At 51.8% G+C, this 23,732-nt stretch overlaps 1 long non-coding RNA gene across 1 annotated transcript; it reads right to left on the bottom strand.

Moving 5' to 3' along the window:
* Nucleotides 1-11,612: 11,612 nt before the first annotated feature.
* On the bottom strand, nucleotides 11,613-16,004 carry LOC129136590 (uncharacterized). Its single transcript, XR_008538414.2, has 3 exons — nucleotides 15,430-16,004; nucleotides 14,021-14,769; nucleotides 11,613-12,014 (listed from the first exon to the last, which is right to left on the bottom strand). It is a non-coding gene; the product is annotated as an uncharacterized LOC129136590 (long non-coding RNA).
* Between the last annotated feature and the right edge of the window lie 7,728 nt (nucleotides 16,005-23,732).

Genomic DNA, 23,732 nt, shown 5'->3' with positions numbered 1-23,732 from the left:
AGCTCATTCGCGAGTCCCTGTAACCCTGTAAGGTGACACAGTCGCAGGTTTCAGGGATGAGGGTGTGGACATCTTTGGGGAGACCCTTAATCCACCTCTCACGATCCCCAACAGAGTCTTCAAAGAGCACTGTCCCTCTGCTGTGTCAAGCAGAATGAATAAGCTCACCGAGAGCTGCTCTCTGCCTGCACAGACGGCAGCCGCAGATCGTGCCTGCCTCCTGTTCAAAGCCACCCATGATCTGGGAAGGAGGAAGGAGCACTCACTCGCTCATTTGGCCGGTCCTGCTGAGACAGCCCTGGCTCTGCCCAGGGTGCTCGCTCTGCCTTGCCCAGTGGCTTCAGGGGTCCCTGGTCAGCAGCTGGACCCCTCCCCGCTGGCTGGCCTCAGTACACACACACAGCACCATCTGTGCTCCAATCCCACTAGTCTGTGGGATACACCCATGCACCCTGTAAGCACTTTTTGTGTAAACTATTAATAAACTCTTTAAAAGCTCCCAGATGGCATCACATAGTCGCATTATGGGTGCTCAGCCAGTCGGGCTGAATATATGAATGAATAAAAATAAGGGACAATGGAAGAAGTCACCTGGCTCTATGTTTCCTCTTCCTGGCAGAGGAAACGTAACTGACACGGGACTAGGGGAGGTCTGTGGATTGTAAGCACTCCTGCTGCCTCTAAGTGGAAGTCTGGAGTCCAGGGAAGACATCAAAAGTCACTCGAAGGAGGCTGAAACACAGGGTATCCAGTCCAGGGGCTTGGAGGCACGGTGATGGACAGTGAGAAAACAGGTAGGCTTGGTTCAGCGCCTGGAGACAGGCAGAAGCAGGGAGTTCCACCTCCCATGGGCTGGAGGGACATCGGGAGGAGCTATGTCACCTGACCTGGGCCCATCCGAGCTAGAGCTGAGCACGGCCACCTGGACAGGAGCAGGAACCCTGGAAGACACCTGTCCCATGAGGAAAAGCTGCCTCCGCAGAGCAGAGAGAGAAGGAGAGACACCGGCTTCTCCCTGCTCCTGGCCTCCAGATTTCTGCTGCCAGGGCCTCCTTTGTTTGACCCCACCTAGCAGCCAGACAGTGAGGGAGGCCAGAAGGGTAGTTTCCTTTCATGCCCAGCAGGGCCCAGAGAGTGTGGAGTGGACTCGAGAATGAACAAACCGCTCCAATTTTGTTGGGGAGGATCCCAAAAAACCTTTAGAATGCCCTCCACCCCCACCCCCTTACAGATGGGTGGGGTTGTGGGTGTGGGCACAGATGGTGCCAGGGAGATGGCATCTGTCTAGAGTACAGGAAGAAGGTGCCAAGGGCCTTCAGGATTTTTGGCCACTCCTGTTCTTTTGCTAACTTTATCTGGATTTCTCTCTGAGGAACCTAAAGTTCTTTGCATGTATCCCCTCATTTAATCCATGGAACAGCCAAATGATGCCCATTTTACAGACTGAGAAACTGAGACCAGGGACACCCAGCTGGGACTTACATACACATGGTGCAGCTGCCAAGCCCTCTTTCTGCCTGTCTGGGAGGCCCTTGCCAGCCCATCCGATGGTGCCATTGCATGGCTGGCCCCATGGAGCTCTGGGCAGGGGTACCCAGGGGCTCTGCTGCTGCTAATCACAGCGTGGACTGTGCCCGCAGGCCGCCTGCACCCACTGTGAGCCATCCGTGCACACAGCAGGGCAAGTAGCTCATCTGCAGACACAGGATAGGCAAAAACGCAAAGGCAGGAGTTAGCACCAAGGTATCGGGGGCAGGTGAGAGCCAGGTGTGCACCTCCGGCCTGAGGGGTCGTCTCTGATGCAGGCAGCCAGGAGCAGACGAAGGAGCCAGCCAGCTGGCTTCAACTCTTGTTTCGCTTCACTTCCTAGCTGGGTGGCCTTAGGCACATTTCTTGTCCTCTCTGCACCTCTGCAAACTAATCCATCAAGTGGGGAATGTCATAAAAGCTGTCTTATAAGTTGCTGTAAGTATTAAATATGAGGAAAAAAGCTAGAGAGCTTGGCACCTAGCACGCCCCTCCAAATCATGAGCTTGAATGTCTTCCTTTCCACGCTCAGACCTTTCAGTGTCTGGGAGAGGGCCCAGCATGCAGGCTCTCCGTCCTAGGGACCTGTGCCTCCTGACGCCACAGGCCATCTCTTTTAAACACTTGCTATCTTTGTCCACCTTGGCTCTTTCTGCTCATGTCATGGGCGATGCCTACAGCCAGCGGACTACTTTGGCTAACACACAACTTTCCAGTGGATCTCTTGGACAGATGTCTCCAGGGTGTGACTTTTCCAAGACAGTCATCACCGGCTCCCTCTTCCTGCTTGTTCCTAATTTTAATGTGGGTCATCTTCAGGGCCTGTGGGTTCCATGGAAAGTCATCTCCTATCACGAGGAAGCTGGTGAAATTCCATGAGGACGTTTCAGCACGAGCTGTTCTTCCTGATCCTTTTCCACGGATTAGCTTTGTGTATCCCCACACCTCTACGAAGCTTATATTTTTATTACTACTATTATTATTATTAGCCTCCTTTTGCAGATAAGGAAACTGGGCACAAAGAGAGTAAGTTGTGGACCTGGTTTGCCCAGCTGGTGAGTGACAGACTCGAGCCTCACATCCTGGCAGCCTGGCTCCACATTTTTCTAATTGAAATTTTTACAGAGATAATTGTAGATTCATAAGTAGTATAGAGATCCCATGTACCTTTTACCCAGTTTTCCTAATGATAACGTCTTGCAAAATGATAACACAGCCTCGTGGCCAGAACACTGACCTTGATCTAGTGTCACTTTTGTTTGTTTGTTTTGGGTTTGTTTATTTGTTTGTTTTTGAGATAGGGTTTCACTCCTGTCATCCAGGCTGGAGTGCAATGCCATGATCTGGGCTCACTGAAACCTCCGCCTCCTGGGCTAAAGTGATTCTCCTGCCTTAGCCTCCCAAGTAGCTGGGACTACAGGCACATGCCACCGTGCCTGGCTAGCGGCTAATTTTTTTTTTTTTTTGTAGAGACAGGGTTTCCCCATGTTGCCCAGGCTGGTCTTGAACTCCTGGGCTCAAACAATTTGCCCACCTTGGCCTCCCAAAGTGCTGGAATTAAGGTGTGAGCCACCATGCCCAGCCTGGCTTCACTTTTAACCACAACACTGCCTTGCCACACAGGTTAAAAGGTTGATGGTGATTCAACTCCAAACCTTAGGTCCATCTGACCACTTGTAGTGATGCTCCATTATACTTAAGGCCACATACGAAAACTTTCAGGGGCGTTGAGTAAGTCACCTCGAAGACGCTTTGGCTTAGTGTCCCATCTGGGTCTCATCCATCCACCATCTGTCACACACCATGCCCCTCAAACCAGCTGAAACACCACCTGCCATCCCACAGGCTCATCTCAAATGGTGACTCTGACCCCAACCCTCCCATCGAGAGGAGGGGCCTGTATTTCTTCCCCTTGAATTTGAGTGGGCTTGTGATGACAGAAGTGATGCTATGAGGATAAGATGCTTCTGAGGATAAGCCATAGACAGTAACAAAGCGTCCTCCTGGTTCTTTTGAAGATACTACTCCTGGAATCCAGCCGCCATATTGCCAGGAAGCCCAAGCTAGCCCATGCGGAGAGACCACATGGAGAGGCCACGTGAGTAGGTGCTGTGGTCAACAAACCAGCTGAGGTCCCAACCCGCAGACAGTCAGCCACAACCACCACATGTGTGAGTGGAGACACCTCCAGGTCTGCACTCCAGCTACTGAGTCAGCCCTGGACACACACGAATGCTCAAAGCCGAGGCCCCAGACCATGGAGCGGAGAGAAAACAGCCCAAGTATGCCCTGTCCAAGCTCTGGCTGCTCAGAAGCCACGAGTAAAATCACGGTTGTTTTATGCCATTAAGTGTAGGGTGTTTTCTTGTCTAACAACACCATCCTGCAAACACTTCTTGAGCACCTGCTCTGGGCCAGGCAGGATGCTAGGAGAAGGATGTCACAGTGAACGGCCCAGACACAGGTCATGCCCTGTGGCATCTCCATTCTTGTGAACACAGAAGATGAAAGATAGTCAGGGTTTTGCCTCTCTTCATGCCAGGATTTGTTTTTGTTTCTGTTTTATTTTGTTTTTAAGAGGGGGAAACTTGGACTCAATCCTTTTTGGGCTTTGATGCTCCTGCCAAATGAATTAGTCAAAAGTATTTTAGTCTGGCTGTGCCAATTTAGTGTAGCCTAAGCAGAATTAGCTGTGAGTCACCTTCTGTTGCTGCGCTGAAGGACTGACGTCCCCTGGGTGTGTGTGTTTGGCCTTCAGTACTGTAGCGTCTGACCCTTGAAAGTGGGGTGATATTACAGAGACTGATGGGAAAAATGGGGTGGGGAGGGGCTTGGGCCCTGGCCTCTGAGTCTCATCGGGATCCGCACCTTTGGAGCCGTTTCAGAGCATCTGAACAAGGTCTTGGGGTAGCTGGAAGAGTGTAAATCATCGCTCATGGGAGGGAAGGACTTGGCTTGGGTGACAGTCACAGAGCTCAGCCGTGACGGGCGGTGCTGAGGGGTGGTGACCAAGCCACGCTCAGCTGGGAGCGTTGACTGGCATACCCTTCTCTCCAGCCGAGCAGAGGTCCTACCCACAGCGTTCCCAGGGCTCTTCCAGGGGCCAGCTGGGGATGGCAGTGGGCGGATGGAAAAAGCCGATTGTTTCCCTGGTTCAAGGCCAAGGCTCAAGTTTGCAAACTCTGTGAAAACAAACACAAGAGTGAATGTTCCCAGTCCCAGCAGGACAGAAAACAATCAGGAGGGATTCCCAGAGGGCGGAACCAGGCCTGGGAGAGACCCCAGGGTGAGGTGCCCATGCCCAGGCCCAGGAGGCGGACTTTCCCATCGGAAGCAAGGGTCGGTGGTGACGTCCGTGCCTCGTGCTGGAGTGACCGGGACGGGTGAACCCAAACACTCAGTGGGAGCATCATTTCTGCAAATGGCATTGCAGATTTTCAAACACTGCCTCATCAAAGGGCTTCCAGATGGCCTTTTGCAAATCCAGTGAATTCTCAATATTCCCACAGGAGACATTTGTTTTGACACTGAGCATCCATTTCTCCCATCTCCCAGAAAAGGGGTTTTACATTTTTTTCCGGGGAACTCATCTCCCCTTATTCTCAGCCCTATGGCTCTGCAGGGATGGTCATGTGCAGACCTGGCCAATCAGAGCACTGCATCTGTTTGGCCACTGTGATTGGGTCAGGGATAGGCATGTGACCCAGTTCTGGCCAATAGCCACCAGGCTGAGAACTTCAGTTCACACAGGCGAGAAAAACAAGGTTCATTTCCACTGGGCTTGAAGCACAGAGGATATCAGCTGGGAAGCCTCCATAAGGGACATCATGGGGAGCAAACTGCCTGAGAATGAGGACACCTGGAGGACAACAGGGCTGAGAGATGATTTTGACGATTGCATTTGAATTTAGCCATGCCCAGATCCTTCTCTTGCCATCAGAGTCAATGCATTCCTTTTCTTTTCTTCCTTTAGACATTTGAGTTTGGTCTTAGGAACTTGCAACTGAAAAAGGCCTTGGGGGGAGAAAAAAAAATCCTATCTCAAAAATGATAGAATGGGTCTTCCAGGAGAATGTGCATCTCGCCACAGAATAGGGGGAAGAGGCATGAGTTCGTCACTGGACGAGACTCTATGGCTTCCCTAATGAATTACTGCAAATTTAGTGGCTTAAAACAAGCCACTAAAATAAACATGTTTATTTTCTCACAGCTCTGGAGGTCAGAAGTTCTGCAATCAAGGAGTCGCCAGCTCTGTGTTCCTTGGGGAGGCTCTCAGGGAAGATCCAGTCCCCTCTTCTTTCAGCCACTAGGAGCACCCACGTTCCTTGGTGTGTGGCCCCTTCCTCCAGCTTCAGAGCCACCAAGTTCTCATCTCTCTGACCCTTCTTCTGCCATCCTGTTTCTCTGTGACCACAGCTGGGAACAGTCCTCCAACGTTTAGTGCCTCTGTGGTTAGACTGGTCCCACCTGGGTAATTGAGGAAAACCTTTCCATTTCAGGGTCCCTAACCCCTACTCACATCCACAAAGCCCCTTTTGCCATGTAAGGTGACATATTCACGGGCCCAGGGGCTTGGATGTGGACATTTTGGTGGGGGGTGCCATTATTCTGCCTACCACTGTCACTCAATTAGCAGACATTTATTATGCACTTGATGTGGACTTCATATTTGTTGAGGGCTAAAGGGGTTGTAAAAAAGTTTTTAAAAATCAAGAAAGCTTGATGAAACACCCAGTGCAGTAGCCTGCACCAGTGAAGGTTTGATATTTTGGGAATATCAAGGGTGACAGAACGGCGTCTCCTGAACTTATGGGCAACCCTGGAGCTCCCTGTTGTCAGCTGAAACAAGCATCGCTTTCTTTCTTTGATTTTTACGAAAGACACATCCAAACGAATGCAGAGGCGGGTGGGACCCTTTCCAAGCTGGGCGTTGGAGCGTCTCCAGGTGATGCTTTCTCCCAGCCAGCTTCGCTTGGCCACCCCCACCCCTGCCCTTCCCTGCCCTGACTGCGGCAGAGGCCCAGGTCCCCTTCGAAACCGCGTGAGGCTTCCTGTTGCTGGGAAGCACAGGCCCCAAGTGGCTGTGAGGTCCGTGAGCCAAGCGTGGGCAGGAATGACACGCCCAGGAGGAGTCATCTGAGGTGCAGGGGACGGCCCGGAGGCGGGTGGGTGCAGCCCAGCCTCACCCCTGTGTGCGTGTGTGTGTGTGCTAAGGGCAGGCTGGGCTCGCCACACCGCCCCTCGTCCAGATAGGCCCTGCTGGTCGCCAGCCACACATGACCCAGCTGCTCAGTGACTCCACCTCCAGGCAGGCGCTAGGATGGGTCCCAATGCATCTGGCATAAAACCCACACCCTGTGCCATGGCCCCTGAGAACCCCTGGTCTGGCTTCTCACCTCCTAAGGATCTCCTCCTGGTCCCTGTCCCAGCCCCCCTGACTCCGGGCCCTCACAGACCCATCCTCTGTCCCTGGGGGACCCCAGCCCACTCTCCTCCACCCTGCAGCCTTGGCACGTGCTCTTCCCCGTCCCCAAATGCACTTTCCCAGGGAGTCCCACAGCCATTCCCCGCCATCATTCAGATTGCTTGTCACAGGTCACCTCCTCAGGACGCCTCCGTGATCATTCTTTCTAACATTCCAGCCTCCACTATGTTTTCCTATTTATTTCATTCTTTTTCTTTTTGAGACAGGGTCTCGCTTTGTCCCCCGGGCTGGAGTGCAATGGTGCCATCTTGGCTCACTGCAGCCTTGACCTCCCAGGTTCAAGCGATTTTCCTGCCTCAGCCCCCCAAGTAGCTGGAACCACAGGCACGCGCCACCACGTCCAATTTTTTTGTACTTTTTAAAGAGACGGGTTTCGCCATGTCTGTCAGGCTGGTTTCCAACTTTTTTTTTTTTTTTTTTGAGACAGTCTCGCTCTGTCGTCCAAGCTGGAGTGCAGTGGCACAATCTTGGCTCACTGAAACCTCTGCCTCCCGGGTTCAAGCAATTCTCCTGCCTCAGCCTCCTGAGTAGCTGGGCCTACAGGCGCACACCACCACACCTGGCTATTTTTTGTATTTTTAGTAGAGACAGGATTTCACCATGTTGGCCAGGCTGGTCTTGAACTCCTGACCTCCTGATCCACCTGCCTCGGCCTCCCAAAGTGCTGGTGTTAAAGATGTGGGCCACTGCGCCTGGCCTGGTTTCCAGCTCTCGAGCTGAAGCGATCCACCTGCCTTCCGAGGCGCTGGGATTGGAGGCATGAGTCACAGGCCCCAGCCCGTTTCATTCTTTAGAGTGATTATCACTATTTCCAAGGATCCTGTTTTTCTTAGGTCACTTGCCTCTTATGTCACTGCAGCGTAACGGCCTTGAGGACATCATTTGAGTGTCTTTTTTACTTGTTACCGAGGAAAATGCTTGACAGAGAGTAGGTGTCCAACAGTAGCCACTGGGTGAGTCGGAACGGGTTGTGAAGGTGACCATCTTCATCCTTGGTGTGGGAGCCTCTGGCACCTGCACCCTGGTGAAGTCCTCTCCCACACGGAGTCAGGAGGTAAGAATGCACACCTTCCAAGTTTACACTATCCAGGCCGTCCTCTCCCACACGGAATCAGGAGGTGAGGATGCACGCTTTCCAAGACTACACACTCTAGGCCATCCTCTCCCAAACGGGGTCAGGAGGCAGGTGGGACCCTTTCCAGGCTAGGCATTGGCGCGTCTCCAGGAGGTAAGGATGCATGCCTTCCATGACTACACCCCCCTGGCCGTCCTCTCCCACATGGAGTCAGGAGGTAAGAATGCACACCTTCCAAGTTTACACTATCCAGGCCGTCCTCTCCCACATGGAGTCAAGAGGTGAGGATGCACGCCCTCCAAGGCTACACCATCCAGATCCTTCTCTCCCACACAGAGTCAGGAGGTGAGGATGAATGTCCTCCAAGGCTACACCATCCAGGCTGTCCTCTCCCACACAGGGTCAGGAGGTGAGGCTGCATGTCCTCCAAGGCTATACCATATAGGCCCTGCGGCTCTGCCTGGTCTCCTGGAACACGTGCTTCCAGAGCTTTCAGCCACCACAGAAGAAATACTTCTACCTGAGGCCAGCATGCTGGCGAGGCCATGTGGATAGCCCATAGTCCTAGCTGAGCCCAGCCTTCCAGCCCTCCCTGCCAGGGTGTGAGTGAAGTCACATGGACCCTCCAGAACAGCTCTTCTCGGAACCAGATACCTCCACATGGGCCCTGTCCAGGCCAAGGAGAACAGAAGAGTCACCCAGCCCAGCCCTGCTGAATTCCAGACCCATGGAATTGCAAGAAAACCATGTTTTTAAGCTGCCAAATTTTGTATTTGTTAAAGAGCAATAGAAAATCTGAAATCTGAACATTAGGTTATTTATATAACAATGCACCATAAACTGGGTGGTTTATTAATAGCCCATATATATGTATACATACACACACACACACACACATTTTTTTTCTTTATCTAGAACAAGCTTGTCCAACCTGTGGCCCATGGCCTGCATGTGGCCCAGGACAGCTTTGAATGCAGCCCAACACAAATTTGTAAACTTTCTTAAAACATTATGAGAAATTTTTGTGATTTTTTTTTTTTAGCTCATCAGCTATCATTAGTGTTTGTGTATTTTATGTGTGGCCCAAGACAGTCAGTGTGGCCCAGGGAAGCCAAAATTTTGGACATTCCTGCTCTAGAAGTTTCTTCTTCTTCTTCTTCTTCTTCTTTTTTTTTTTAAAACTCTAGTGGCCACAAGAAGAAAATACATGCCTGCCATAAAACAAAAACTTAACAGTTCTAGGAACTTGGGCCTGGGAACCCAACTTTCCATTAAGTCTAAGATACCATTGATTCCATTATTGTTGCCATCTAAGACTAAACCATGACACAGCACCCCAGCTTTAGAGGGTGTTAAATATGAAGAAGGTGTCTTAGAATTAGTGAACAACAGTGAGTTCACACATCCTAGTGCAAATAGAATCCGACAATTATTCCCAGCAGAAACGCAGCCCCTGTCGGGAGCCCTGGAGACAGCCTGGCTTCCCTTGCACAGGCATTCACCGTTCAGCCTTGCCATGGCTCTTGCGGGCCCCACTCCCCACCTGCTGTCGGACGTTGGGCAAATTGTTAACCTCCCTGAGCCTCAGTTTCCTCATCCAGCAGATGGGGTAACCGTAGAACACACGTCCCGGGGCTGTTGGGAGGATTAAGTGACATGATGCGTGCAAGGCACTTTCCACCATCTCTGGAACAAGCAAGTGCTCAGGAAACTCTAGCGATGATGGTGATAATAACGATGGTGATGGCAATGGCTTTTTTTTTTTTTTCTGACATGCCTTCCTTGTCCACGCTGCAGTAACTATTCCATCCTGGCTGAGACTGGGCACGCTTTCTGCTTCAGGTCCTTTCTGCACAGTGGGCAGTTTATGACCTCAGCCAGCTCTGCAGAGGGCACAATGCCATGGTCCAAATGTTTGTGTCCCTCACAAAATTCCTATGTTGAAATTCTCGCCTCCAAGCTAATGGTTCTAGGAGGTGGAGCCTCTGGGAGGTGATCAGTCATGAAGGTGGAGCCTCGTGGATGGGGTCAGTGCCCTTAGAAAAGAGACCCAAGGGAGCCCCTTTGTCCCTCCCACCGTGTAACACACAGCAAGGCGCCTGCGTCTATGTGGGAAGGACCCTTGGCAGACACCAATCTGCCTTTATCTTGGATGTCCAGCCTCAGAACTGTGTGAAACAAGTTTCTCTTGCTTATAAAGCACCTGGTCTATGGTAGCTGGTTACAGCAACCTGAACAGGCTGAGAGCCACAGGTTTACAGCCTCCTCTTCCAGAGTCTGACTCCCTGTTTTGTCTTTCCTGAAGCCTTCTGGGCCCCGTCCACACTTGCTTCCCCACCCCCCTTTCTCTGCCTTCAGTAGTTGTTTATAATTCAGTTTGAGACAGTAATTTAGAAATGACCTTCTCAAGACCTAGTTGGCATGGGATAAATTATTTTTCCCTAGGGCATTTTATTATTATTTTTGTTTTGTATTATCCTCTTATAATTCATTCACAAAAGCCTGACCTCTCAACAACTTTGTAAACTTCTCATTGACTCCAGGCTACTGATGACTCTTGCTTACCAAATGCAGGTGAAGCTGTTCAGAAGTACAGCGCATTGCTGGAAGATAAGGAATGGATCTTCCGCTGGCAGCATGGAACTGGACCTGGATGGCATCAACATTTGCCAATAAATGTGAGTTGAAGCTTTTGTTAAAAAATGGAATATGGATAGTTGAACCTTCATTCAATAATGATGACAGCATAATGAAGTAGACACTGTTATTTGTCCTGTTGTTCAGATACAGGGACTGAGACACGGGAGAATGAAATGGGGTACTAATGTCGTCCTAGCTACTGTGTAGGATGACACATGGGGTTGGGCTTGGTAGAGGGTATTATGATTATTAGCATGGTTTCCATTACTGCTGTGGTCATTGACACTGTTGTACTCTGTTTTTCTCCTAGCATTTGGACACATTCTGTCTGCCTGGAGACATTCTGGAAGCACATGCAGGAGAGCCTTGTGTGCCATCTGGCTGCAGTTGGGAAAGGCGAACCTCCCCCGTTTTTGATACTCTTTTCGAACCTTCCCAGTCCACAGAACCCAGTTCCCACATTTTGGGTGGCCAGATTCTCCTCTTCTATGATGGGGAGGACTAAACGCCCTTCACCAACATCCCTCTCAAAAAGCATGGCCGGGAGACTTGCTTTCCTATATCCCTTTAAGAATTTGGGGCTTGATTTTCTCCACTCAGAGGAAGTTGTGATTTAGAAATTTCTGTCCCTCTGTGTCGAACACATAATTAAGATGATGGCCAAGAAATCTGGTCCAATTTTCCAAGTAAAAGCCTGGCCACCGAATGCCCAGCTGTTGATGAAGTTTCCATTTCAGACAGAACTCTAGCCTTGCAAACATTTGGCCCATAAAAGAGTGGATTTTCCCATGGTCAAATGAGTCACTGGGAATATTGACTCGTCTTTTAAAAATCAGAGGTCACTTAAAAAAATTGAGTTGAAATGCATGTAACATAAAATGAACGACTTTAAAGCACACAGTTCAGTGGCATTTAATATCTTCACAAGGTTGTGTAAACACCTCTCTCGACTTCCTAAATTGTCATCGCCCCAAAGGAAAGCCTGAACCTGTGATCGGTCACTGCTCACTCCCCTCTCCCGAACACTCATCTCCTCCCCCCGGCTCCTCTGCTTTCTGTCTCTGCAGATTTTGCCTCTTCTAGGCATTTTGTGGAGGTAAAATCACATGCTCCGTGGCCTTTTGTATCCGGCGTCTCTTATCATGTTTTTGGGGTTCACCCATGTTGTAGCATGGATCAGCGCTTCCTCCCTTTCTGTGACTGGATGATATTCTGTTGTGTGGATGGACCACAGTTGTGTATCTATTCGTCCACTGATGGTCATCTGGGCTGTTTCCACGGAGATCGCTTTTAAGGAGAGATCAGAAACAGCTCTGGGCTCAGGGGCACTCTGTGAGCTTTTCTGTTACTCCCCCCAGTCCCCCAGGGGATCCAGTTCACACAGAGGTGTTGAGAGAGTCGGTCCCCACCGTCTCCACAGACCGCAGACCACGGAATCTGATGGTGGACATATGTGAGGCTCCAGAGAGGCGCCTGCAGTGTGGGAGGGCGTCGGTGGAGCCTGGCAGCCCACCCCACCCTCAGAACAGCTTTTGGCCTCAGGAGCAGCTGCAGAATTCAGGCCCCGCCCTGCAGTGACCAGCCTGTCCGGGCTCCGGGGTTCAGTCCAGGTCAGGCCCCGCGGCCGCTGGTATTGGGCCGGGCTGCCAGGTCTGGAAGTGCTGGGGAGAAGGAGACTGCAGCCAGGCACCCGCAGGGCTGGGCTGTTACGGTGGGCATCGTGAGAAGGGCCCTGAACAGGGATCTGAGCCCCCTGTTTAGCTGCATTCCTTAAAAGTGGTTGTGAGTAGACGGGGCCTCTAGGTTGAGGTGTGAGCTCCTGTCCCCCCCGTGATGCCTCACAGGGCTTGTTGTGCGCGAGGGAACGGTGTCCTCCGGCCCAGCACACGGGCAGCATCCAAGGCACTGGGTCAGGCGGCCAAGGAGCTACCTGCACTTTCGCCAGCCCAGACAGGGGACGGGACACCGGAGGTCTGCTGCCAGTGGGGCGTGTGTGTCCCCTCCGAGGCCAGACCTGGGGGTCTGCACGGTGCAGGGAGGGCGCAGCTGGAGAGGCCTGTGTGACCCCCGTAGAGTGTGTGGGTGTGGGTGTGTGTTTCACAGTGTGTGAAGATGCATGTGGGTGTGTGTGAGGATGTGTGTGTGTGCATGGGTGTGAGTGTGTGTAAATGAATGCCCCACTGTATGCATGCCTGTGAGCGTGTACGTGTGTAAATGTGGGAGTGAATACGAGTGTGGGATTGCGTGAGGGTGTGAGAGAGAGGATGTCTGTGTGTGTAAGGGGAACAATCTTAGCCTACACGGCAAGTCGGCCATAACAACCACAACGACGCTCCCCACGTGTGGGGCTGCTGTGTGGATGGTGCTGGGCCTGGCGATGGGATGTAACTTGCACCCTGGCTTGGAGGGGTGTGTCACGGGGGGTGTGTCACGGGGGGTGTGTCACGGGGGGGTGTGTCACGGGGGGTGTCATGGGGGGTGTCACGGGGGTGTGTCACGTGGGGGTGTGTCACGGGGGTGTGTCGGGGGTGTGTGTCACGAGGGTGTGTCACGGGGGTGTGTCACGGGGGGTGTGTGTCACGGGGGGTGTGTCACGGGGGGTGTGTCACGGTGGCTCCATGAGAGGCCTGAGAGCAGCAACCACAGCCAAGTGAGCAACCCTCAGCAGACAGCAGTGTCCCAGCAGTGAGCCGCTACTACACACCAGCCATGTGCCCAGCTCTCCCCAGGGCCCCAGATCCAACACAAAGGAGAGGGAGCCGCGCTCATCTTCATGGAAGGGGATGAAGCCAAACCCGCCGTCGTCACTGAGGACGGCTGCGTGGGAGGCGGTGCCGATGGGGTGGAGGTGAGGATGACATGAAGGGTGGCACCCTGCATTTTTGAGCTTTCTCTGTGCCAGGCACCAGGTTTCAATCGTGCCTCCTTAAACCTGCACCCAGCCCTGCAAGCTAGGTGGTATCACCATCCCACGTCACAGTTGAGGGGCAGAGGAGCCTTGGGGACAACTAGGAACTTGCCCTAACTGCCCTCTTGCGCCAAAGTGAAGAGCGGGGCTGGAAGGGAGCTCCAGAACTTGGAGCTCATATAATCTCTGGCAGAGCCACGACAAAAGGTACAACCTTAGGGGCCCCATCTGCTGAGGCCAAGGATCCCATCTCCTGCCCACATTGCTACACCCCAACCCCGGGTGCCCCCAAGCTAACTAGACTGCAAGTTGCCTCTTGTGACTTTTAAGGGAAAACGAGAGAAGGAGAGTTCATCCACAGCCAGGATTCCTTTCATCCCCTCACCTCTCCTTAATTGCATCGGGAGTTCATGCCTTTGTGTGTTGGGGGCGATTACTCTAATTTCTTGCAGCCCAGTGAGAAGTAAGACATTGGTTTTTGCCAAAACTTGCTGTGTGAGCTGCCAGGGATGTCACATCCGGAAATTTTGTGATGAAGAAACTTTTGAAAAAAATTAAAAATCAAAGGGAAGTTTGGGGAAACAGGGCCAGGGGATTTTCCTCTAGTTTCGCCCCAGGAGCTGCTCTCACACCCGCCTGCCCTGTAATCTTCTTGATTCGTTCTGCTGGAGGCAGGCGGTCTAGAAAAAAGCTGGAGCAGGGGCAGAAAGGGAACGTGAGTGAGAAGCAGGTCTGCTGGGGGCCAAAGGAGGCGGGGAAGAGATTGGATGGGGGTTTCTTGGGGATCCAAACCCTAATCTGGGTGTGGGCAGCTCTCAGGACAGAGTGCTTCCTGTCTGGAGTCCAGTTGCTGCACCTGGTCCCTGTGTTCATGCCGGACTCTCCCAGGGCAGGACCCTCCCAGCCTAGTGGCTGACTGGCATTGGGGGCAGGGCAGGAGAGGGACTCTGGCCGCGTGGGTCTCCTGTGGCTGCTGTAACAAATAATCACCAACTGGATGGCTTAAAACAACACAACTTGACCTGGTACAGTGGCTCATGCCTGTAATCCCAGCACTTGGGGAGGCTGAGGCAGGAGGATCATTTGAGCTCAGGAGTTCAAGTCCAGCCTGGACAACACAGCAAGACCCCGTCTCTACAAAAAATAAAAAAAGAAAAATTAGCCAGGCTTGAAGGTGCACACCTGTGGTCCCAGCTACTCGGGAGGCTGAGGAGGGAGGATAACTTGAGCCCAGGAGGTTGAGGTTGCCATGAGCCGTCATTGCACTATTGCCACCATTGCTGCACTTCAGCCTGGGCCACAGAGCGAGACCCTGCCTCTAGAAGCAAAAACAAAAAAGCAACCAACTTCATTTTCCTACAGCTCTGGAGGCCGGAAGTCTGCAATGAGTCTTTCAGGGCTGAAATCAGGGCTGGCTGCGCTCCTTCCAAAGGCTCCCAGGAGAGTCTGTTTCCCACCTTTTGCAGTTTCTGGAGCTGCCTGCATAACGCAGCTTTCGACCCCTTCCTGGAATCACTCTGGCCTCTTGCTTCCTCTTCTGACCTTCCTACCTTCCTCCTCAAGGACTCCTGTGATTACATTATCCAGGATCATCTCCTCATCTCAGAGTCCTTAATCACAGCAGCAAAGTCCCTTTTTCCATGTCAGGTGACATGTCCAGAGATTCCAGGGATTAGGATGTGGACATCCTTTGGGGGAAACTACAGGCTCGAAACCAAAAGGGAAACAGCCCACTCGAATGGGGTCTTTCCCCCGTGCTTCTTACAGTGAGAATCTGCCTCCCTTTCTGCTCACCCTAGATTTCGGAGCCAGCCTGGGGTGCTCAGGCCAGGAGTAGCACACGTACACAAGTGTCTCGAGCCTGACCCCCTCTTTGGAGCCCCTGGTGCTCGTGCCCCAGCCACAAGGCCGGTTCTCAGAGTGGAGCTGTCTTGGAGGCTCTCATTTGCTGTGAAGGAATAATCCTGGACAAATACTTTTCATTAAGGAGCCCACGAGACACAATATCAACCTAGCAAGAGGATTAGGCTTTTGCAGTGTAAACAACCTAACTATAGAGGAAAGAGACCCTGGCTTTCTATGAAGCTACCTGGAAAACAGCAAATTTCTTTAAAAAAAAAAAAACACACACACAACAACAACAACAACAACAAAAAACAAGCAAACAAACCCTGCTAGGTTTCCAAAGTGAGGGGGCAGACAGGGCCCCACCTCCACAGCTCAGGTCTGGGAGCCCCTGCTGCGCCATGCAGCCCCGCCCACCCTCTGCCCTGCTGGGTCTCAGAGATGCCAGAGGAGTTCCTGGGAATTCCCCCTGGTACTCTGCCAGCCCAGCAGCCCTCCCACCACGCCCTCTCCCCTGAGGCAAACAGCACCCTAACCCTTCCAGAACATTCTATGTAGTCATAGAGACAGGGCTGGCCTGGCTGGGTGGATTCAGAGCCCCCGCCTCCTCTGCAGCCTCTTCTCGTCCCCCACCCTCCCACCCAGCTTCACGTCCAGAGAAGGTTGTTCATCCCGCAATGAGGTTGCGCCTGCAGCCCCTGCAGGTGGGAGGAAGGGCCCGTCAAACTCCCAGACCCCCAGCTTCAGCCTCCTGGAAGCGCTTTCTAAAATGAGTCTCATAGTTCCTTATAAACCGCACGATTATCTCTAGGAAGTGGCACTGGAGCGGTGGCCTTCAAACAGAATTAAATCTTCGAGGTATAAGTAGCAAATCGCTCTCCTTCCAGCCCCGTTGGCTTCAGACCTTCCCGAGAGCACACCACTGCTTCCTTTGAAAAAACCCTGGTGTTCCAGGTTGGGCAAAGTCATGTCGACTCTCACACTTTCTGAGTGCAGGAAAATAAAATACACTACAATTTTGAAATCTTATTTTGGCCCATATTTCATGTTCTTTTTATTTATTTACTTATTTATTATTATTATTTTTTGAGATGGAATCTTGCTCTGTCACCCAGGCTGGAGTGTAGTGACTCGATCTCAGCTCACCGCAACCTCCACCTCCCAGGTTCAAGCTATTCTCCTGCCTCAGCCTCCCGAGTAGCTGGGATTACAGGCATGCGCCACCACGCCTGGCTAATTTTTGTATTTTTAGCAGAGACAGAGTTTCAGCATGTTGGCCAGGCTGGTCTCGAACTCCTGGCCTGAAGTGATCCACCCGCTTCGGCCTCCCAAAGTGATGGGATTACAGGTGTGAGCCACCGTGCCTGGCCCCATATTTTGTTTTCTAAACAGACTGTGACAAACTTGAGAGCAGGCCCTGGGCCCCTGGTGACCTTCCAGTGGGGACCGCAGACCCCAGCCCGCACCGCCCTTACTCTGGCTCTGAGATGGCCGTGTGTTTCGGAGGAGAGGGATGACCTGCAGCTGGCAGGGCCCCAGGCCAAGCCCGGCCTCTGGTGCCTCTGCTCCAGGGTCAGCAGCCCCCATGGGGAGGTCAAGGGTCTGCCCTGCCCCTGGGCCAGCCCAGGGGGCATGCCAAGCTCCTCCTGGCCTCTCTGCAGGGGCTCTGTCAGGCCTCCCGGCTCTTTGAAGCCACAGCCTCAACCCTGCAGCTCTGGAGAAAGGCTGGGCAGGTCAGTGAGGGGAAGCCTGAGCCGGCTCATGCTCCAAGATACTGTGAGTGAGGCACACAGCCCAGGCCGCCTCTGTATGGCAGGCCCGGAGCCCTGCCTATCTGCCAAGCTCGCAGACGAGCCGAGTGAACCCCTAGAAGCACCCAATGGTACCCTCCACTGTGGAGAGCTGGCCGTAGAACAGTGTTTGTCCCCAGGGACCTTCCTGCAGGCAGTTGCTGAAGTCGCAGCCTATTCACCCAATAAGTGTTTGTGGAGCCCCTCCTGCCTGCCGGGGACGGGCTAGGTTCTGGGTGCAGCTCGGAGCCACACAACATCCTACCCATGGACCTTCCAGCCCAGTGAGCGGAATCCTGACCCTGCCTCCAGCTAGACCTGCAGACAGTTCCATGCCCCAAGTCCCGGGCAGGGGTCCTGACAGCATCTACTGTCTGAGAGTGGGACAGACGGCAGAGGGGGCTTGCGGGAGGCGGCTTGGCCAGAGCCTGCTGCCTGCCGCATCCACGCAGGCTTCTATGAGCAAATGCTTTCTCAGGCAAACGAAACACTCCTCCAGGCTGAAGCTGAAGCCGGGAGATGAGCAGGCGTTGTGCGCAGCTGCCCAGGAATGAGGGAGGAGGGTCTGGGCATGGGGACAGGAGGGAGAGAGGGAGGGCAGGCAGTCACGGCCGACACGGAGGGCACACAGCCCACCTGCCCGCCACCGCCCTAAACTCTGTGCACACATCGGCCATTTCAGTCCAGGCCCTGCGTGGTCGGCCCGATTGTTGCCCCCACGTTGCAGACGAAGAAACTGAGCCCTGAGAGGCTGAGAAACCTCCCTCGGGTCACAGAGCTTGTGGGTGGCAATCGGGTTTCCAGCCCTGGCATTCTGCCACCAAAGCTTTCTGTATCTATTATAAAGTAAGATATAATCCACAAGCCACAAAATTCACCAGTTTAATATGTAAAAATTTCATGGTGTTTTTTTTTTTTTTTTTTTTGAGAAGGAGTTTCGCTCTTGCCGCCCAAGCTGGAGTGCAAGGCGTGATCTCGGCTCACTGCAACCTCCGCCTCCTTAGTTCAAGCGATTCTCCCGCCTCAGCCTCCTGAGTAGCTGGGATTACAGACGTGTGCCACCATGCCTGGCTAATTTTTTTGTATTTTTAGTAGAAACGGCGGGGTTTCACCATGTTAGCCAGGCTGATCTCGAACTCCTCATGGATCTTAGAATATTCTCAGGTCTGGTGATTATGGGCACTACCAAACTTTAGAACATTTCCATCACCCCCAAAAGAAACCACGTACCCACTGAGCAGTCACTCCCCACGTCCCCGTCCCCTCACCCAGCCCGTGGCACGCAGCCCTCTCCTTCCAGTCTGCACAGGCTTTCCTCCTCTGGACACTTTACACACATGGACTCAGGCCATGTGGCTTTCCGTGTCTGGCTTCTGCCTCCAAGCATGTTTTCCCGGCTCCTCCAGGCTGTCGCTTGTGTTGGTGATGCATTCTTTTTCGTGGTTGAATCATATTCCGTCGCATATGTACACCACGTTTATTCATCCAGGCATCCATTGAAGGGCTTTGGGGCTGTTTCCGCATTTTGGCTCCTGGGAATGGTGCTGCTGTGAACATCCCTCTGTGTGTACATTTGGGTAAGGAAACGCGCTTTCATTTCTCTTGGGTGGACTGGTCAAGTCATGGGGTTCTTCTGAGTTTGACCTTTTGAGAAACCACCAGACTGTTCCACACAGCAAACACCCGTCCTTTCATGGGCACTCCTCTGTATGACCCCAACAGATGCCGCCAAGGAGGCACTGTTAGCATTGGGGCTGATGGACACCATGCCACCAGATCCCACCGGTTGTGGACGCAGTCCTATTCCCCAGCTGACCTGACAGTGGAGGCCTCGAGGCTGAGTCACCCCTACAGTCTTCCCTGCCCCAAGATTGTGCTGCTCTGCAGGGACGGCAGGCCTCTGGGGGCATGTAGGTGCATGCCCTCTCCTCAGCATCAGAGGACTCTGCAGGGCCCGGTGTCAGGGCCTCCGGGGGTTGCTGCTGCTTCCATGGGGCTGCACCTACCTCGATGTTTCCCATCACCCAGCCTGCCTCTTTCCTCCCCAGCAGATGCTGTCCCACACTCCTCCGGCTGTGTAAAGAATCCTTCCAAACTCTGGGGGCTTAGAGCACAGTCATCTTATTATAAATGACAGAATTCTAGACACATTGGAGTGGTTTTCATGCAGAAAGAGGGTGTGGGGCTGGCACCCGGGGAATACGCAGCTGGGCCTGGAGCACTGGGCTCTCTGGGCCGTTCCAGCTCTCGGCAGCCGCTCCATGCAAACCTCCAGAGTATGCCCCAGAGCACCTGGACTCCCTGCACGGTGGTGCACACATCCTAAGTGTGCCTGCTGAGAGCACTGGTGGAGGATATGTCACCTTTCACAGCCTAGTCTTGGAAGCCAGGCAGCCCTGGTCCTGCTAGACTTCGTTAGAAAGACAGGCACAGAGATCCAGTTTAAGGGGAAAGGGCATGTTTTAAATACAGTGTATAATAGAACATTTGAAGTATAGTAAGGCCAACAAATCAGGAGATGACGGCCTTTGAAAAGATAGTTTGTTACAGTTCCCAAGAGGGGGGGACATGCCACACCATGCCAGGCCACGCCAGGCCACTCGGGAGCACCAGATAGAGCAGGAGGCAGAGGCAGAGGGAGAAGCTGTGGGCCAGAGCCTTTCTGGGGATTTCTGTAGGAGGAGCAGGTGATAGGGTTTGGCTGTGTCCCCACCCAAGTCTCATCTTGAACTGTAGCTCCCATAATTCCCATGTGTTGTGGGAGGAACCCAGTGGGAGGTAATTGAATCACAGATGTGGGTCTGTCTTGTGCTGTTCTCGTGGTAGTGAATAAGTCTCACGAGATCTGATGGTTTTACAAAGGGCAATTCCCCTGCACACCCTCTCTTGCCTGCCGCCATGTAAGACGTGCCTTTGCTCCTCATTCACCTTCTGCCATGACTGTGAGGCCTCCCCAGCCATGTAGACCTGGGAGTCCACTAAACCTCTTTCCTTTATAAATTACCCAGCCTCGGGTATGTCTTTATTAGCAGCATGAAAATGAACTAATACATCAGGCAAGGCAGGGTAAGCGTGCTCATCATTGACTGGCCTGAGTAACTCCGGTAGGTACTGGGCCTAGGAGCCTCCCTGGTTGTCTGGTGCCTGGTCTTGGCATGATTGGAACAGGTGGATAATGATCCAGGGTGTGAGAGCCCCGCAGAGGAGTGGTTGGGGTATGGACTCTGGATTGACTGGTTTGCATTTGAAAACACCACTTGCCGGTGGATTGTTCACTACTGCTAGGCACTGGCTAAGCCCGGGAGGGCCGGTCTCTCCAGGGTCAGCAAGGCCCCGATGTCAAAGCCTCAGGGTACAGAAAATAAAATACATAGTCAATAGAGCATAGACCCCACCCCTTGTTGGAGGAGTCACCAGTGCTGGGATGGGAAACACTGCTGAGGCTATTTCTGGCACATACCATGTGCCGTGGGTATTGACCCCAGGGGCATTCCCTGCTAGACATCTGGAGTGATGCTTTCTGGTTTGGTCTCTGCTTCCTGGAGATACAACCAACTAATTTACAGACAAGAGAGAGGAAGGAGTGAAAAATGCTGTCTGGAGACAAAGAGCAATGCACCCATTATCAAAAAGGAGGAACAAAATAAATTACGCTGGCTGGAGGTACAGTGGGCCAGCACAGAAACAGATGAGTGACTCTTCCACAACCCATCCGGCTGTGCTGGATGCCGGGGAGAAGACGTGAGGCTGCATGTCTGAGCTCACCCAGCATTCACACCTGCTTGCACCTGGGAGGCCTTCGATCAACCTCTGTCAATGGAATGAATGACGCCATTCCTGGCCTCTTCAAACTTAGAAATGGAACCAACTGATATGCCAGATAGCCGGCTTTCAAAACATTTACTCTCTAGAGATACTTAGATGTCTTTAGCTTCTTGCGAATTCACCTTCCTCACATGTAAAATGGAGAAGACACCAGGACCTACCTCAGGGCATCACAAAAGTCAATGGGACAGATAGAAAGCTCTGTGCTTGGTCCAGCACCCGGAACATTGCAAGTGTGCAATGGATATTACCTGTGATTATTCTTTCCGAAGGTAGGTGCATCACTAAAAGTTCATTTTCACCAAAAGTCCTAAACTTGATTTTGTGCAGCCAACAGAGAAATTGTCCCTTTATTAAGTTAATTTCAACTTAATGGGTTGGCCCTAGATCCTAAAGAAGGGAGCAACTTGCTCACAGCCTCCCTGTCCTTGATAGGATTAGATAAGAAGCTACGTGCAAAGTGCAGCATAGAGCTGGACATGTAGTAAGTGCTCCATAAATCTTTATGACAATTACCAATACTCTTCAAGAGAATTACATCATGTATTGATTATAGGTGAGAAGTATTCCTGCCCATTTTTCTCCGGAAATGTTCTTTAAGCTCAGTGCTGCTAAGGTCTACGAGTCATATCTGATCTCCAAACGTTTACAACTGCTAAGAAAAATAAAACTTGTGGAGCATGAAACAGAGGGAAAACACACGTGGGGAATGGCCCATTAATCTCTGTCAGTCCGGAGATGCCAATGACAGACCTTAGGCGAAGGGGAAGGGATCATAGGGCTGTTTTCTCTTAAGCACATGTTTTATATTAGAGATCTGGTAATTAATAAAAGGGCTCCTTGGAGGGGGAAAAAAAGGATGAGTGTAGTATAGTTGGTAAGTTGCCTGTATAATGTGGCGCTCGTGAAATACAAGTTAATTTTTGCAAAAATCAAATCTGCTACTTAATTTCATGCAGTAATAGAGAGGCAAACCTACATTGTATTTCCTTTAATTTCATTGTGCGTTTACACAGGGACAGTTAGTATGGAGGACATCTCAAGGAGAAATCGATCCACTCAATGATTTTATGAATTATATCACAAACATTATAGTTTCTTCTAAATTTCTGCTCCAAAGTTGTTTTTTTCTTTCTCCTTTTAAAACTGCCCCTGACAATGGGGTGGTGGGGAGGTACCTCAGGGGTCACGGTTCTAGAGCACAGTCAAAGAAAGGTGCTTGCTGATGCGTGAGGTGGGGAGGAGACTGAGGTCTGCAAAGGACGGGGAAATGATATTAAAAATAAGATGCAGTAATGGTTGGATAGAGGGATGGATAATGGGGAGACGTGTGATAGATTGAACTGGGACAGTGTTAATGGTGAAAAGGGTACATGCTACCCACGGGTGCAGTGGGTATTTGTGCTGTAAATCTTCCAGCTTGAATGCATGTTTTAAAGTTGCTGTCGTAAAACGCTGTAAAGATAGGGTCTTGAAGAGTATGTTCACCTCCTCTGTTCTGCTGCTGGTTACAAACTCTTGCTGTTCACAAGGGGGGACAAAGCAGGAAGAGTTGTCAGCACTGAGTAGTGGGGATGTGTGGTGTTTGTTTCTGTTATGGAGGGAGATTGAGGAAGGTCTGCATATTCAATATTTACAAGTGGAGGATATGGACATCAGCTACCTCATCTAAAATGTACCTAAAAATCAGCAGGATAAATGGAGAGAGGGCTCCCACTTGTAGTGCTAGAGGAAAAGCTGAGTGTTCTTGTGGATGCTTGAACTTCGCTGAATTTTCATTAAATTGTAGAAAGCGCAGAAAAGGGCCCACCCACCCCCACAGCAACTCAGGGGTCAGGAGGCCAGGAGCACAGGCCGGGCTTCCCATCTTGGCTCTGCTGCGTGTCGGCGGTGGGGTCCTGGGCAAATGTTACTCTCGGAATGTAAGCGGATTCACTTTCCTCAAAACTGATAAAAAACAGCAGAGCCCACAGAAAGAGAGTGGGGACCCAACGTGGAAACCCAGGAGGTGCGGTGTGGCTGGACCTGGGCCTGGCTTCTTGCTTCACTTTTCTTTGCGTGTCTTTGCCACACACTCCGCTCACGGTTCAGACCTGACCCTCATCGCTTCTCAGTCCGTGGGGTGGCAATGCCACCAGCGTCTCTCCTATGTTCAAGTCTTCTTTTCAAGTAAAATCAAGCCTACAACCTCGTAGCTCCACCTCCCAATTCCCAGGGAAGAAACTCTGGTCCCACTCAGGTGAAACACCCTTTCCTGGTGTCATTGGCTGGTGTGTGGATGCTGGTCCACACTGTTTGAACACAGTTACTGGCAGTCCCTGGCTGCAACCGTATGGTTGAAGAGAGCCTGTTTCAAGAAAAGGGAGGCTGAGTAGATGTCTCTTGGTGGTGTTCACTGCATTTATGTTCTCTGTAGAATTTGTCAAATGGAGATAATATGCATCTCATAAGTTTTAAAGAGCGTATTTGGCATGAAGGCTGGCAAGTGGTGAATGCCCAAAAATGGTTGTAATTATTCACCAGTGCGAACTAATAGAACCTTTTGACACAAATTGCATAATAGGACACTTGGATACAATTGTACTGCGCAGAGAGTATTCCAGTTATCTATTAATGAAAAACAAACTATTCTGAAAC

The sequence above is a fragment of the Pan troglodytes genome, chromosome 10 (genome assembly GCF_028858775.2).
Source record: "Pan troglodytes isolate AG18354 chromosome 10, NHGRI_mPanTro3-v2.0_pri, whole genome shotgun sequence".
Taxonomy (NCBI): domain Eukaryota; kingdom Metazoa; phylum Chordata; class Mammalia; order Primates; family Hominidae; genus Pan; species Pan troglodytes.
The sequence above is the reverse complement of the archived record's forward strand: the minus strand, read 5'-3'. Positions and strand labels throughout refer to the sequence as shown.